Below are 15,909 nucleotides of genomic sequence, written 5' to 3' on the forward strand. Positions count from 1 at the left end.
TAAACTGAACACTAACCCTAGCCCTAATCCTGGCCTTAATTTAACTCTTATCCAAAGACTAACCTTAATCCTAGCCCTAAGACAAACTCTAATTCTCACACTAGCCTTATTCCTAGTTCTAACCCTATCCCTTACTGTAACTCTAAACCTAGCCCTAACCCTAGCCCTAACACTTGCCCTATCCTTAGTCCTAGCCTAACCCTAGATCTAAGCCTAACTCTAAATATATAACCCTAAATATAAGCCTAAGCCTAACACTAACACTAGACCTAACCCTAATACTCGTCATAAAACTAGTACTAACCCTAACCTTGGTACTAAAACAAAACCAAGCAATAGACCTAACCTTAAACCTTAACTTAAAACAAACACTAAATTACACCTAGAACTAATTCTAGCCCTAATTCGAGTCCTAATCCTAACCTTAAATCTAACCCTGACCTTGATTTATACCCTAACCCTAAGCCTAGCTCTAAAACACCACTCTAAACTTAAACCAAACCCTAACAGTAAACCTAGCCTTAATTTGAGTCCTAATCCTGAAACTAACCCTGTTCCTGACTCCTATCCTAAGAATAACCCTAGCTATAAATTTATCATAACCTTTAACCTAAACATAAACACTAATCTTAAACAGTAATCCTAAATCTAACTCTAATTGTAATCCTGATTCTTACACTATTCATTGCCCTAACTCTAACCCTAATGCTAACACAAAAACTAGCCATAATCTGAGCCCTAAACCTAGCTTTAACACTAACCCTAATCCTAACCCTACCCTTAACACAAGCTCTAACTCTATCCCTAAACCTAAGCAAAACTTTAACCAAAATGGTAACCCTAGACCTATCCCTTATCCTTAGGCTAATCAAAACACTAACCCTATTAATAGTCCTAAACCTAGCTCTCATTCTAGTTCTAACATATCCCTAAGCCTAACCCTAACCCTGACCCTTATTCTGACCACAACACTAACATGAGGTCTAAAACTGACCCTAATCCTACACCAAACCCTAACACTAACCCTGCTAGTAACCTTATACTAAACCTGACTCTACCACTAGCCCTAGACCTAAACCTAATCCTAAACTAGCCTAAACTCTAGCCCTAGACCTAAACAAAAACCTAGCCCTAGCCTTAACAATAACCCTTAACCTAATGCAAAAACTAACCTTACTCCTAGACATAAACCTAGTCATAATTCTGGCTTTAACCTTAACCTTAACACTAACCTGAACATGGACTCTGCATTTAACACTAAGCTATCTCTAAGCCTGATCCTAACAGAAAATCTAAACCTAACACTAGACCTAGCCATAACCCTAACCCTACAACTAGCCCTAATCAAAATCCTAACTCTTACATTACCCATAGTCCTAACGCTACACCTTAACCTAACACAAAACCTAGAGTGAATTCTAGGCCTAAACCTAGTGTAACCCTAACCCTAGCCCTAGCCCTAATCCTAACCTAAGTGTAGCTTTAGTCCTAAACTTTACTCAATGCCTAACTCTTGCCCTAAATATAAACTTAGACTTATCCTTAACTCTAACTCTAACCCTACCCCTAACCCTAAACTTAACCCTATCCCTAACCCTAGCTCTGAACATACACATTAATCTAACCCTAACCCTAACCCTATTGATAACCATAGCCATAAACCTAACCTTAACCCTAACCCTAACCGGAAAACTAACCCTAGACCTAACCCTAAACCTAACACTTGCCATAGCCTTAATCCTAGCTCAAACCCTTACCCATACCAGAAACCTAAACCTAACCATGCCTTAACCTTAACCTTAAAATTAAACCTAAACCTAAACCTAAACTTACATCTAACCATATCCATTACCCTAACCCTTATCCTAACCCTAATGATAAACATAGCCCTAACCCTTACTCTAACCCTACACCTACCATAATCCTATCCCTAGACATAATTCTGAACCTAACCCAAAACTGAGCCCTCATTCTATCTCTAGCTCAAACCATAATCCTGACCATAAAAAACCCTAGCCCAAACCCTAACCCTAATCCTAGCCGTAATCCTAATGGTAACCATAGCCCAAACCCTAGCTCTAACTCTATCCATTACTCTAACCATAACCCTAAACCTATTGCTAACCCTAGCTCTAACCCTAAATCTACCTCTATCCCTAGCTCTGATTCTAACCTGAATCTTCAACCTAGCCCAAACACTTACTAAATCCATAAGCCTTACGCTTAACCTAACGGTAAGAAAACCCTAAGCCTAAAACTAAACCTAAACATAGCCCTAACCTTAATACTAACCCTAACCCTTGACCTAACCCTAAACCTAACCTTAGCCTTAGCACTAACCCTAGCTTAAACCCTAACCCGTATCTTAAACATAACCCTAACCCTAACCCTAGCCTTAAATATAACCCTAACCCTAACTCTAGCCCTAATCCTAAACATAATCCTAGCCCTACTCGTAGCTCTAAATCAATCAATTACCCTAGCAATAATCATAAACTTAATGCTAACCCTATGCCTAACCCTAACTCTATCCATTAACCTAAACCTAAAATGAACCTTAAACATAACCTGAAGCCTAAACTTAATCATATCCCTTACACTAACCCTAACTCTAAACCTAATGGTAATTTGCTCACTAACCGTAAACTTCAACCTAATCCAAACCCAAAACCTGACCTGACTATTATAATACCCTAGGTCTAAACCTGAACCTTACCCTAAACCATACTCTGAATATATATCTAGCCATAAACCTTACCCTAAAACTATCCATAACTGTAACCCTAGACCTGATATTAGCCCTATCCCTAATTCTTGCCATAAACATAATACAAATGCTAGCCATCATTCTAGCACTAAACCTAGCCTTGATCCTAACCCAAACCTTAACTCTAGCCCTATCCCTAATTTTATACCTCACCCTATATCTGCACCTAGATATAACCCCATAGCTTCCCCTAAATCTAAAGCTAACTCTATCCTTATATTTAACACTTACACTAATCCTAGCCCTGATCCTAGCCCTAATTTAGCCCTAACCCTAACCCTAACACTAGCACTAACTCTGTCGCTAGCCCTATTCCTCATTCTAACCTTATCCCTTACCATAACTGTAACACTTGCTTTACCCTTAGCCCTAACTGTAGCCCTACCTCTAAACCTAGATCTAACTATAACTCTTAATCTAACCCCAACCCTAAGCCTAAACCTCATACTTAATCTAGCCCAAACACTAATGCTAATCCTAAAAATATCCCTAACCTAGTCCTAGCCCTAAAAAAAAGAGCCATAGCCCTAATTCTAACTCTTAACCTAAACCAAAACCTAACCCACACCTAGTCCTAAACCTAGCCCTAATTCCAGTCCTACACTAACCCTAAAACTAACCTTGACCCTGACTCTGACCCTAACATTAACTCTAGCTCTCAGATCAGCATAAAATTAAACCCTAAAACTACACCTACTCCTAACCCTAACCCTAAAAGTAGCCATAATCATAATCCTAGTTCTTACATTAGTTGTAGGCCTAATCCTAGCCCTAACCTAACCCCAAACTTAGCACTAATCTGAGCACTATCCCTTGTTTTAACCCTAACCCTAACCAGAGCTCTAACCATTACCCTAAACCCTACCCTAACACTAAAACTTGCCCTAACCCTAAAGCTAATCCTAGCCTTAATCCTAACCATATATCCTAACCCTAAACCTAGCTCTAACCCTATCCATTACCCTAACCATAACCCTAACCCTAATGCTAACCCTAGGATAACCCTAACTCTATCTCTAACCCTAACTTTATCCATTACCCTAAACCTAACCTGAAACCTAAACCTAACTATAAACATTACCCTAAACTTAACCCTAACCCTAAAGCTATTGAAAGCCCTGATCCTAAACCTTAACCTAACTCAAACCTTAATCAGGACAGTGATCCTAATAATAACCCTATCTCTAAACCTGACCATAACTCTCAACCTAAACCTTAAACTAGAACTAGCCATAAACCTAACCCTAAAACTAACCCTAGCCATAAACCTAGACCTGACATTAGCCCTAGCACTAATTCTAACCCTAACCTTAACACAAAACCTAACCCTAATCCTAGACCTACACCTAGCCCTAATCCTAGCCCTAAACCTAGCCTTCATCCTAACCCTAACCCTAACACTAGCCCTAACACTCTTTTGACCTTCGCCCTAAATCTAGCTATAATATCATAACTTTAACTTATAACATCATACCTTACACTAATCCTAAACCTGACCCTAGCCATAAACATAGGCCTAGCCCTAACAGTAACGCTAGAACAAATCCTAGCACAAATTTAATCCTAATTCTAATCCTAAGTGTAACCAGAAACCTAAATCTCACCCTAGCACTAACCCTAGTTCTAAATCTATCCCTTACCATAACACAAACCCTAGTCCTAACCCTAGCCCCAACCCCATCCCTACTTTAGCCCTAGCCCTAAACTTAGACCTAACCCTAACCCTAAATAGAACCCTAACCCTAAGCCTAAATCTCACCCTAACAGTAGCCCTAACCCTAATGCTAATTGAAAAACTAGCCTTAACGCTAGCCCTAGCACTCAAACAAAATAGAGTCATAGGCTTAACGATAATCCTTAACCTTAACTAAAACCTAAGCTTATACCTAGCCCTAACCCTATTCCTAATCTGAGTCCTAACCCTAACTCTAGAACTTACCCTGACCGTGACTCAGACTTTAACAATAACCCTATCTCTAAACATCACACTAACACTAAACTTAACCAGAACACTACACCTAGCCCTAACCCTAACCCTAAAACTAGCCCTAATTGTAACACCAATTCTTTCATTAGCCATAGCCCTGTGCTAACAGAAAAGCTAGCTCTAATGTGAGACCTAAACCTAGCTTTAAACCTAACCCTAACCTTAACCTAGACCTATACCCAACCCTAACACTAGCCATTACCTTAGCTCTAAACCTATTCCTTACCCTAAGACAAACCCTTACCCTAATTCTATCCTAATCCTAACCCTAATCCTTAGCCTACCCCAAACCATAACTCTATTACTAGTCCTAATCCTAGCCCTCATTCTAGCTCTAAACCTAACCCAAATCCTAACACTAACCTTGACCCTTATTCTGACCCTAACTCTAACCCTAGGATTAAACCTGACACTAACCCTAAACTGAACCCTAACACTAGCCCTATGGGTAATCCTATACCTAAACCTAACCCTAACACTCTACCTAGACAAAAACATAATCCTAAATCTAGCCATAATTTTATCACTATCCCTAAACAAAAACCTAGCCTTAGCCCTCACAATAACCCTTAACCTAACCCAAACACTACTTCTACCTCTAGACCTAAACCAAGTCCTAATTCTGGCTATAACCCTAACTCAAACACTATCCCTAACTGTAACACAAACCAGAGCTGAGAACTTTATGCTAACCCAAAATCTAGCCATAAACCTAACACTAGACTTAGCCATAACCCTAACTCTAGGTCTTACATTACATATAGCCCTAATGTTAGCCCTAAACCTCACACAAAACCTAGCTCTAAGCTAACCCTAACCTGAACCCTAGACCTAACCCTAAGCCTAACACTTGCCTTAACCCTAAACCTAGCTCAAACACTAACCCTTACCCAAATATAACTCTAGAACTAACCCTAACCCTAGTCATAATCCTAACCATAACCAAGGCCAAACCCTAGTTTTAACTCTATACATTACCCTATACATAACCCTAACCCTAATGCTAAACCTAGCTCTAAACTTAACCCTAACCCTAAACCTAAATGTGACACTAATCCTAACCATTGCCCTAACCCTAATCATAGTCAAACTCTAACACTTACCCTAAACCTAATCCTAACATTAACCCTATGTTGGGACATTTTACCTTGCTTGGAACCGCGGTCATTACTGGGTATTGGCTGAGGTGGCCTCATGGGTTAGCATTTCCGTGTATGTAACCTGGCTGGATTGGCATTCACAGGCTTTTAGCCTGCATGCGGGCTTTTGACTTTGGTCCCGCCTAATGGTTTATTCTGAAATCTGCCTAGGCCCCTTAGTGATAGTGACATAACTGCTGCTTATTGGTTCTCACTACTGTCTCTTCTTACTCCTTCCTATCACTATATAAACCTTGTCCCTGGCACAATAAATTTGAGATTATTGCACCTTCACGAGTGAGTCATCTCCAAAATCCGTGTGAGTGTGTGACCCAAGTTGGGTGGCAGGCCGGGTCATGATATTTACCCTCTTGCTCAGCCCAGGAGACACTAGCTGGTCTACTGCGCTTCAATACCTCTGTCAGAGGGAGGTTCCGACAGCTGGTGCTTTGGAGATGACAATCTGGTGTCCCACGTACCCTTGTCACGGGGGTCGACAACCCTAGACTTAACCCTAACCCTAACCTTAAACCTAGCCCTAATCCTAACCCTAACCCTATCCCTAAACCTATCCATTACCCTAAACATAAGCCTAATCCAAATGCTAACCCTAGGCCTAACTCTAAACCTATCTGTAACACTAACCCTATTCATTTCCTAAAACTAACCTGAACACTAAACCTAAACTTATTAATTACTCTAACCCAATTTCTAACCCTAATGCTAAATCAAGCCCTAAACCTAATCCATAACCTAAACCAAACCCTAAACAAACATTTACACTAACAATACACCTAGCTTTAAACCAGACCATTTCCCAAAACGTAACCCTATGATAGACCTAGACATAAACCTAACCTTAACACTATCCCTAAGCGTAACCCTAACTGACATTAGCTATAGGCCTAATTCTCGCCCTAAACCTAACACAAACCCAAGCCCTCATACTAGCCCTAAACCTACCCTTAATCCTAACCTGAATCCTAACCCTAGCCCAATCCCTAATTTCAACCTTCGCCCTAGTTCTGAACCTAGGTATAACCACATACCTCCCCCTAAACCTAAACCTAACCCTAACACTATCGCTAATCATAAAACTAGTTCTAAACCTAGCTGTAGCTCTAAAACAAAACTGAGCCCTAGCCCTAACCCTAACACTAAACTAACTGTAACCTCAGACCTGACATTAGACATAGCCATAATTCTTGCTCTAACCCTAACACAAAACCTAATCCTACACCTACCCATAACTCTATCCTTATTTTGAGTGTTATCCCTAACCCTAAAACTGACTCTGAAACTAACACTAACCCTATTTCAAATCATCACTCTAATAAAAACCTAACCCTAACACTAGACCTAGTCCTAACCCTAACCCTGAAACTAGTCCTAATAATAACCCTAGTTCTTATATTAGCCCTAGCCCTACCCTAGCCCTAAGCTAATCTAAAACCTAGCCTTAACTCTAACCCTAACACTAGATTTAACCCTAACTCTAACTCTAAACCTAATCCTAAACCTATCCATAATCCTAATCGTAACCCTAGACCTAACTCTAGCTCTAATCCTATTACCTTAACCCTAACACTAGCCCTAATACTAATCCTAGGATAACCTTAACTGTATCCATATCCCTATACCTATACATTACCCTAAACCTAACCTGAACCCTAAACCTAACCATATCCATTACCCTAAGCCTAAACATAATCCTAACCTAATTTGAGCCATAACCCTAAACCTTAACCTAAATATATCCTAACTGTGACTCTGACAATAATAATATCCCTATCACTAAAATTGACCCTAACACTCAACCTAACACTTACACTATACATAGCCATTAACCTAACCCTGAAACTATACCTAACCATAAACCTAGACCTGACATTAGCCCTAGCCCTAATATTAGCCCTTATGCTAAACAAAAAACAAACAAACAAAAAACATAGCCCTAAACCTGGCCCTAAAACTAGCCTTAATCTGAACCCTAACCCTAACACTAGGCCTAACTCTAAAGTGAACACTCACCCTAGCCTTTAACCTACCTATAATATCATACCTTACCCTAACCCTAATTCTAACCCTAGCCCTAAACCAAGGCCTAGCCCTAATACTAACCCTAACTCTAATCCTAGACCTAATTTAGCCCTAACCCTAAATTTAATCATATCCCTAGCCATAAAATTAACTCTAACTCTCGCCCTAGCCCTATCCCTAGCTCTAACGTTATCCCTTACCATGTCCCAAAGCCTAGCCATAACCCTAGCCCCAAACTTAGCCCTAGTCTTAAACCTAGATCTAACCCTAACTCTAAATCTTAACCCTAACCTTAAACCTAAACCTCACTCTAACACTAGCCATAATCCTAATGCTAATTTGAAAACTATCCCTAACTATAGCCATAGCATTTAAGCAAAACTGAGCTACAGCTCTAATCCTAAACCTTAACCCAAACCAAACCCTAATGCTATGCCTAGCCCTTACCCTAGACCTAATTCGAGTTGTAAACCTAACCGTACAACTAATAATGACTGACTCTGATCCTAAAACTAACCTTAGCTCTAAACATCACCCTAACCCTAAACCTAACCGGAACATTAAACCTAATCCTAAAACTAGCCCTAATTGTAATGCCAGGTCTTACATTAGCAATATCCTTAACCCTAACACAAAACCTAGCCTTAATCTGAACCCTAACCCTAGCTTTAACCCTAACACTAACCCTAACCCTAGCTCTAACCCTATACCTTACCTTAAGCCAAACCCTCACCCTAATGCTACCCTAGTCTTAACCCTAATCCTTAGGATACCACAAACCCTATCTCTATTACTAGTCCTAACCCTAGGCTTCATTCTATCTCTAACCCTAACCCAAATCCTAAGCCTATTTCTGACCCTTATTCTGACCCTCACACTAACCCTAGGTCTAAGCCTGACCCTAACCCTAAATCAAACACTAACACTAGCCCTATCAGTAAACCTATACCTAAACCTAACCATAACATTACCACTAGACCTGAACTTAATTCTAAATATAGCCATAACTCTAGCCCTAGCTCTAAACAAAAACCTACCTCTAGCACTAGCAATAACCATTAGTATAACACAATGGCTAAAAATACCCCGAGACCTAATCATATTAAAATTGGGCTCCTAACTCCAAATCCAAAGCTGACCTGAACAATGACCCTTACCCTAACACAAACCCTAGCTCTAAATCTTATCCTAACCCAAAACATACCCCTAACACTAGACCTATCTATAACCCTAACCATAAAACTAGCCATAACCATAATCCTAGTTCCTACATTACCAATAGACATAACACTAGCCATAAACCTTTCCCAAAACCTAGATATAAATGTAGCACTAAAACTAGCTGTAAGCATAACCTTAACCCTAGTCCTAATCCTAACCCTCACACTTGCCTAGCCCTAAACATAACTTGAACTCTAACTCTTACCCTAAATGTAACCCTAACCCTTGCCCTAATCCTAACGGTAAACATAGCACAAATCCTACCTCAAATTCTACCCATTACCTTAAATATAACCCTAACACTAATGCTAACCCTAGCCCTAACTCTAAACCTAATTCTAAAAATAGCCCTGAATCTAACCCTAAACTTCGCCCTAGCCCTAACCTTAAATACTTAATCTAAACCTAACCCTAACACTAACCTAGGCCTAACCCTAACCCTAGTCCTAATACTAACCTTAACCCAATCCCTAACACTAGCACTAACTCTATCCATCGCCGTACACATAAGCTTATCCCAAATGTTAATCCTATGCCTAAACCTAACACTATCCCTAAATATAAACCTATACATTACTTTATACCTAACCTGAACAGTAAAACTAATCCTATTCATTACTCTAACCCTAACCCTAATGCTAATTTGAGCCCTAACACTAAACCTAAACCTAAATTAAACCCTAACCTGGACTTTGACCCTAATAATATCCCTAGCTCTAAACTTATCCCTTACTCTAAACCTAACCCTTACACTAGACCTAGTCATAAACCTAACCCTAACCGTAACCCTAGATCTGACATTAGTCCTAGCCCTAATTCTAGCCCTTACCCTAACACAAAACCTAGCCCTCATCTTAGCCCTAAATCTAGCCTTAATCCAAATCCAAATCCTCACCCTGGATATATCCCCAATTTTAATCCTCGACCTAGCTCTGACCTAAATATAACCCCATCACATACCCTAAAACAAACCCTAAACCTAACAATTACACAAACCCTAACAATAGCCTTAACCATAGGCCTAAAGCTAATACTAACCCTAGCACTAATACTAGCCCTATTTCTATTTTTAGCCCTATCCGTTACTTTAGCCCTAACCTTAGCCCTCACTGTAGCCATAGCCCTAACCCTAGATCTAACCATAATTCTAAATCTTACTCTAGAATTAAGCCTAAACCTCACCCTACCACTATCCCTAATACCATTGCTAATCCTAAAACTAGCTGTAACCCTAGTCCTAGCCCTAAAACAAAACCAAGCAACTGCTCTAACTGTAAATCTTAACCTAAACCAAACCCTAATCCTACAACTAGCCATAACCCTAGCTCTAATTCCAGTCCCAGGCCTAAAACTAACCATAGCTCTATATATCACCCTAACCCTAAGGCTACTGCTAACACTAGACCAGCCCAAATCCCACCCTAAATCTAACCCTGATCGTAAACCTAGTTCTTACATTGGCCTAAGCCCAAACTCTAGCCTTAACCCTAACACAAAAATAGCCCTAATCCGAGCCCTAACACTAGATTTAACCCTAACCCTAACGCTAACCCTAGTCCTAAACCTAACCCTAAATCTAGCCCTAACCTTATCCCTTACCCTAAGCCAAACCCTATCCATAATGCTAACCCTAGTCCTAATCCTAATCCTTAGCCTAACCCAGACCCTAACACTATTACTAGTCCTAAACCTAGTACTAATTCTAGCTGTAAATCTAACCCAAAACCTAACACTAACCTTATTCTGACACTAACTCTAATTATAGGTCTAAACCTGAACCTAACCCTAAACTGAACCCTGAAACAAGCCTCATAGTAACCTTATACCTAAACCTAGCCATAACTCTAGCCCAACACCTAAACAAAAACTTTGTCCTAGCCCAAAAAATGATCCTTAACCTAAAACAACACTAACCCTACCCCTAAACTTAAGCTTGTTCTAATTATGACTTTCACTCTAACCCTAACTCTAACCTGAACACTGACCCTGCTTTTAACTGTAAAACTATCTCTAAACCTGAGCCTAAACAAATCTAAACATAACACTAGACCTAGCCATAACTCTAACCCTAAAACTAGCCCTAATCATAACCCTAGCTCTTAAATTACTCGTATCCCTAACCCTAGGCCTAAACCTAACGCAAAACCTAGATCGTATCCTAGGCCTAAACCTAGCCCTAGGCATAACCCTAATACAAACCGTAGCCCTAACCCTAACCTAACCCTCACCTTAGTCCTAACCCTGGCTCAAAACCTAACACTTTTCCTAAATATAAAACTATACCTATCCCTAAATCTAACCCTAAATCTAGCCCTAATCCTAATCTTAACTCAAGCACTAAACCTAGCTCTAAAGATACCCATTACCCTAAGCATAACCCTTACTCTATTGATAACCCTAGGCCTAAACTTAACCCTAAACCTAACTAGAAAACTAATCCTAGACCTAACCCTAAACCTCACCCTTACCATAGACCTAACCCTAGATCAAACCCTAACCCTTACCATAAACCTAACATTAACCATAGCCCTAATCATAAGCCTAACCCTCAATCTAACTCTAACCATAAACCTAAACCTACATCTAATCGTATCCATTACCCTAACCCTAACACTGCCCCTAATGTTGACCGTAGCTCTAATCCTAACACTAACCCTAACCCTAACTGTACTGTAATCTTATCTAATACTATCTTTAGACCTTACCTTAAAACTAACCCTCATCCTAGCACTAACCCTAGCTCAAATCCTGACCCTGATAATACACCTATCTCTAGCCCTAATGCTAGCCCTAATGCTAAAAAAATTCATAGCTGTAATCCTAGCCTTAAACCTAGCCTTAATCCTAACTCTAACCCTAACACTAGACCTAACCTTAAATTGAACCCTTGCCCTAGCCCTTAACCTAGCTATAATATCATACTGTACTCTAACACTAATCCTAATCCGATTCCTAAACCAAGGCTTAGCCCTCATACTAACCCTAGCTTTAATCCTAGACCTAATTTAGACCTAAACATAAACCTAATCATATCCCTAGCCATAAGACTAACTCTAACTCTCACCCTAGCTGTATCCCTAGTTCTAACCCTATCCCTTCCTATAACCCAAACCCTAGCCATAACCCTAGCCCTAAACATAGACCTGACCCTAACTCTAAATCTAACCCTAACTTTAAACCTAAACCTCACCTAACACTAGCTCTAACCCTAATGCTAATTTGAAATCTAGCCTTAACCCTAGGCACAGTATTCAAGCAAAACTCAGCTACAACTCTAATCCTAACCCTTAACCTAAACCAAATCCTAACGCTACGCCTAGCCCATACCCTAACGATAATTTGAGTCCTAAACATAACTGTACAACTAATAATGACCCCGATTCTGATCCTAAAACTAACCCTAGCTCTAAACATTACCTAATCAGAACACAGAACCTAGCCCTAATTATAATGCCAGTACTTACATTAGCAATAGCCCTAACCCTAACACAAAACCTATCCTTAATCTGAACACTAACCCTAGCTTTAACCCTAATACTCACCCTAACCCTAGCCTTAACCTTAACCCAAGCTCTAACCCTATCTTTAACCCTATGCAAAACCCTCAGCCTAATGCTACCCTAGTCCTAACCCTAATCTTTAGCCCACCCCAAACCCTAACTCTATTACTAGTCCTAACCCTAGACCTCCTTTTGTCTCTAAACCTAACCCAAACCCTAAGCCTTTACCTGACCTTTATTCTGAACCTAATACTAACCCTAGGTCTAAGCCTGACCCTAACCCTAAACCAAACCCTAAGACTAGTCCTACTGGTAAACCTATACATAAACCTAACCATAACATTAACACTAGACCTAAACTTAATCTTAAATATAGCCATAACTCTAGCCCTAGCCCTAAACAAAAACCTAGCTCTACAACTAACAATAACCATTAGCCTAACGCAATGACTAAAAATACCTCGAGACATAACCCTAGTAAAATTGGGCTCCTAACCCTAAATCCAAAGTTAACCTGAACACTGACCCTTACCCTAACACAAACCCTAGCTCTAAACCTTATACTAATGCAAAATATACCCCTAACACTAGACCTATCCATAACCCTAACCTTAAAACTAGTCATTACCATAATTCTAGTTCTTACATTACCCATATTCCTAACACTAGACATAAACCTCTCCCAAAACCTAGCCCTAAATGTAGCACTAAAACTAGCTGTAAGCCTAACACTAACCCTAGCCCTTGCCCTAATCTTCACACTTGCCTAGCCCTAACCTTATCTCAAACTCTTACCCTAAATGTAACCCTAACACTTCCCTAATCCTAACTGTAAACATAGCACAAATCCTACCTCAAATTCTCTCCATTATCTTAAATATAACCCTAACACTAATGCTAATCCTAGCCCTAATTCTAACCATAATTCTAAACATAGCCCTGACTCTAACCCTAAACTTAACCCTAGCCCTAACCATAAACACTTAACCTAAACCTAACCCTAATACCAACCCTAGGCCTATCCCTAACCCTATTCCTAATATTAACCTTAACTCAATCCCTAACACTAGCACTAACTCTATCCATTACCCTACACATAAGTCTATCCCAAATTCTAATCCTAGACCTAAAGCTAACACTGTCCCTAAAACTGAACCTATACACTACTCTATACCTAACCTGAACCCTAAGCCTAATCCTATTCATTACTCTAACCCTAAACCTAATGCTAATTTGAGCCCTAACCCTAAACCTTAACCTAAATTAAACCCTAACCTGGACTTTGACCCTAATATTACACCCAGCTCTGACCCTCACCCTAAACCTAACACTTACATTAAACCTAGCCATATACCTAACCATAACCGTAACTCTAGATCTGACATTAGTCCTAGCCCTAATTCTAGCCCTTACCCTATTACAAAACCTAGCCCCATTCTAGCTCTAACCTAGCCTTAATCCTAATGCAAACCCTAACCCTGGCTCTATCCCTAATTTTAACCCTTGACCTAGCCCTGAACCTAAATATAACCCCATCACATCCCCTAAAACTAATTTTAAACCTAACAATTACACAAACCCTAACCCTAGACTTAACCATAGGCCTAACACTAACACTAACCCTAGTGCTAATCCCAGCCTTAATTTAGCCCTTACCCTAACCCTACCCCTAACCCTAGTCCTAAGACTAACTCACTATCACCCTAGCCCTATTTCTATTTCTAACCTTATCCATTACCTTAGCCCTAACCTTAGCCCTCATCGCAGCCATAGCCCTAAACCTATATTTAAACACGACTCTAAATCTAACCCTAAAATTAAGCCTAAATCTCACCCTACCACTAGCCCTAATACCATTGCTAATTTTAAATTGAGCCCTATCCCTAGCCCTAGCCCTAAAACAAAACCGAGCCTTTGATCTAGACCTAAACCTTAACCTAAACCAAACCCTAATCCTACAACTAGACATAACCCTAGCTCTAATTCAAGTCCTAGGCCTAAAACTAACCATAGCTCTAAATATCACCCTAATCCTAAAGCTACTGCTAACACTAGACCAGCCCAAATCCCAATCCTAAAACTAAGGTTAATCATAAACCTAGTTCTTACATTGGCCTAAGCCCGAACTCTAGCCTTAACCCTAACACAAAGATAGCCCTAATCTGAGCCCTAACATTAGATTTAACCCTAACCCTAACACTAACCCTAATCCTAAACCTAACCCTAACTCTAGCCCTAACTGTATCCCTTACCCTAAGCCAAACCCTATCCATAATGCTAACCCTGGCCCTAACCCTAATTCTATCCTAACACAAACCCTAACCCTATTACTAGTCCTAACCCTAGCACTCATTCTAGCTCTAAATCTAACCCAAAACCTAACACTAACCTTATTCTGACACTAACACTAATTATAAGTCTAAACGTGAACCTAACCCTAAACTGAACCCTGAAAGAAGCCTTATAGTAACCTTAAACTTAAACCTAACCCAAACACTAGTCCTAGACCTAAATCTAATGCTAAATCTAGCGATAACTCTAACTCTAGACCTAAACAAAAACTTAGTCCTAGCCCGAACAGTAACCCTTAACCTAAAACAAACACTAACCCTACCCCTAAACCTAACGTTGTCCTAATTCTGACTTTTACCATAACCTTAACTCCAACCTGAACATTGACCCTGCCTTTAACAGTAAAATTATCTCTAAACCTGAGCCTAAACAACATTTAAACCTAACACTAGACCTAGCCATAACTCTAACCCTGAAACTAGCCCTAATCATAACCCCAGCTCTTATATTACCTATAGCCCTAACCCTAGCCCTAAACCTAACACAAAAACTAGATATTTTCCTAGGCCTAAACCTAGCCTTAGGCATAACCCTAACACTAACTGTAGCCCTAACCCTATCCTAACCCTCAACTTAGTCCTAACCCTGGCACAAAACCTAACCCTAACCCTAAATATAAACCTACACCTATCCCTAAATCTAACCCTAAATCTACCCCTAATCCTAACCTTAACTCAAGCACTAAACCTATCTCTAAAGATACCCAATACCCTAAACGTAACCCTAAGTCTATTGATAACATTAGGCCTAACCCTAACCTTGAACCTAACCAGAAAACTAATCCTAGACCTAACCCTAATCCTCAACCGCACCATAGACCTAACCCTAGCTCAAACCCTAACCCATACCATAAACATAAGCATAACCATAGCCCTAACCCTAAGCCTAACCTTCAATCTAATT

This window comes from Callospermophilus lateralis, chromosome 3 (genome assembly GCF_048772815.1).
Source record: "Callospermophilus lateralis isolate mCalLat2 chromosome 3, mCalLat2.hap1, whole genome shotgun sequence".
In the NCBI taxonomy this organism is placed as follows: domain Eukaryota; kingdom Metazoa; phylum Chordata; class Mammalia; order Rodentia; family Sciuridae; genus Callospermophilus; species Callospermophilus lateralis.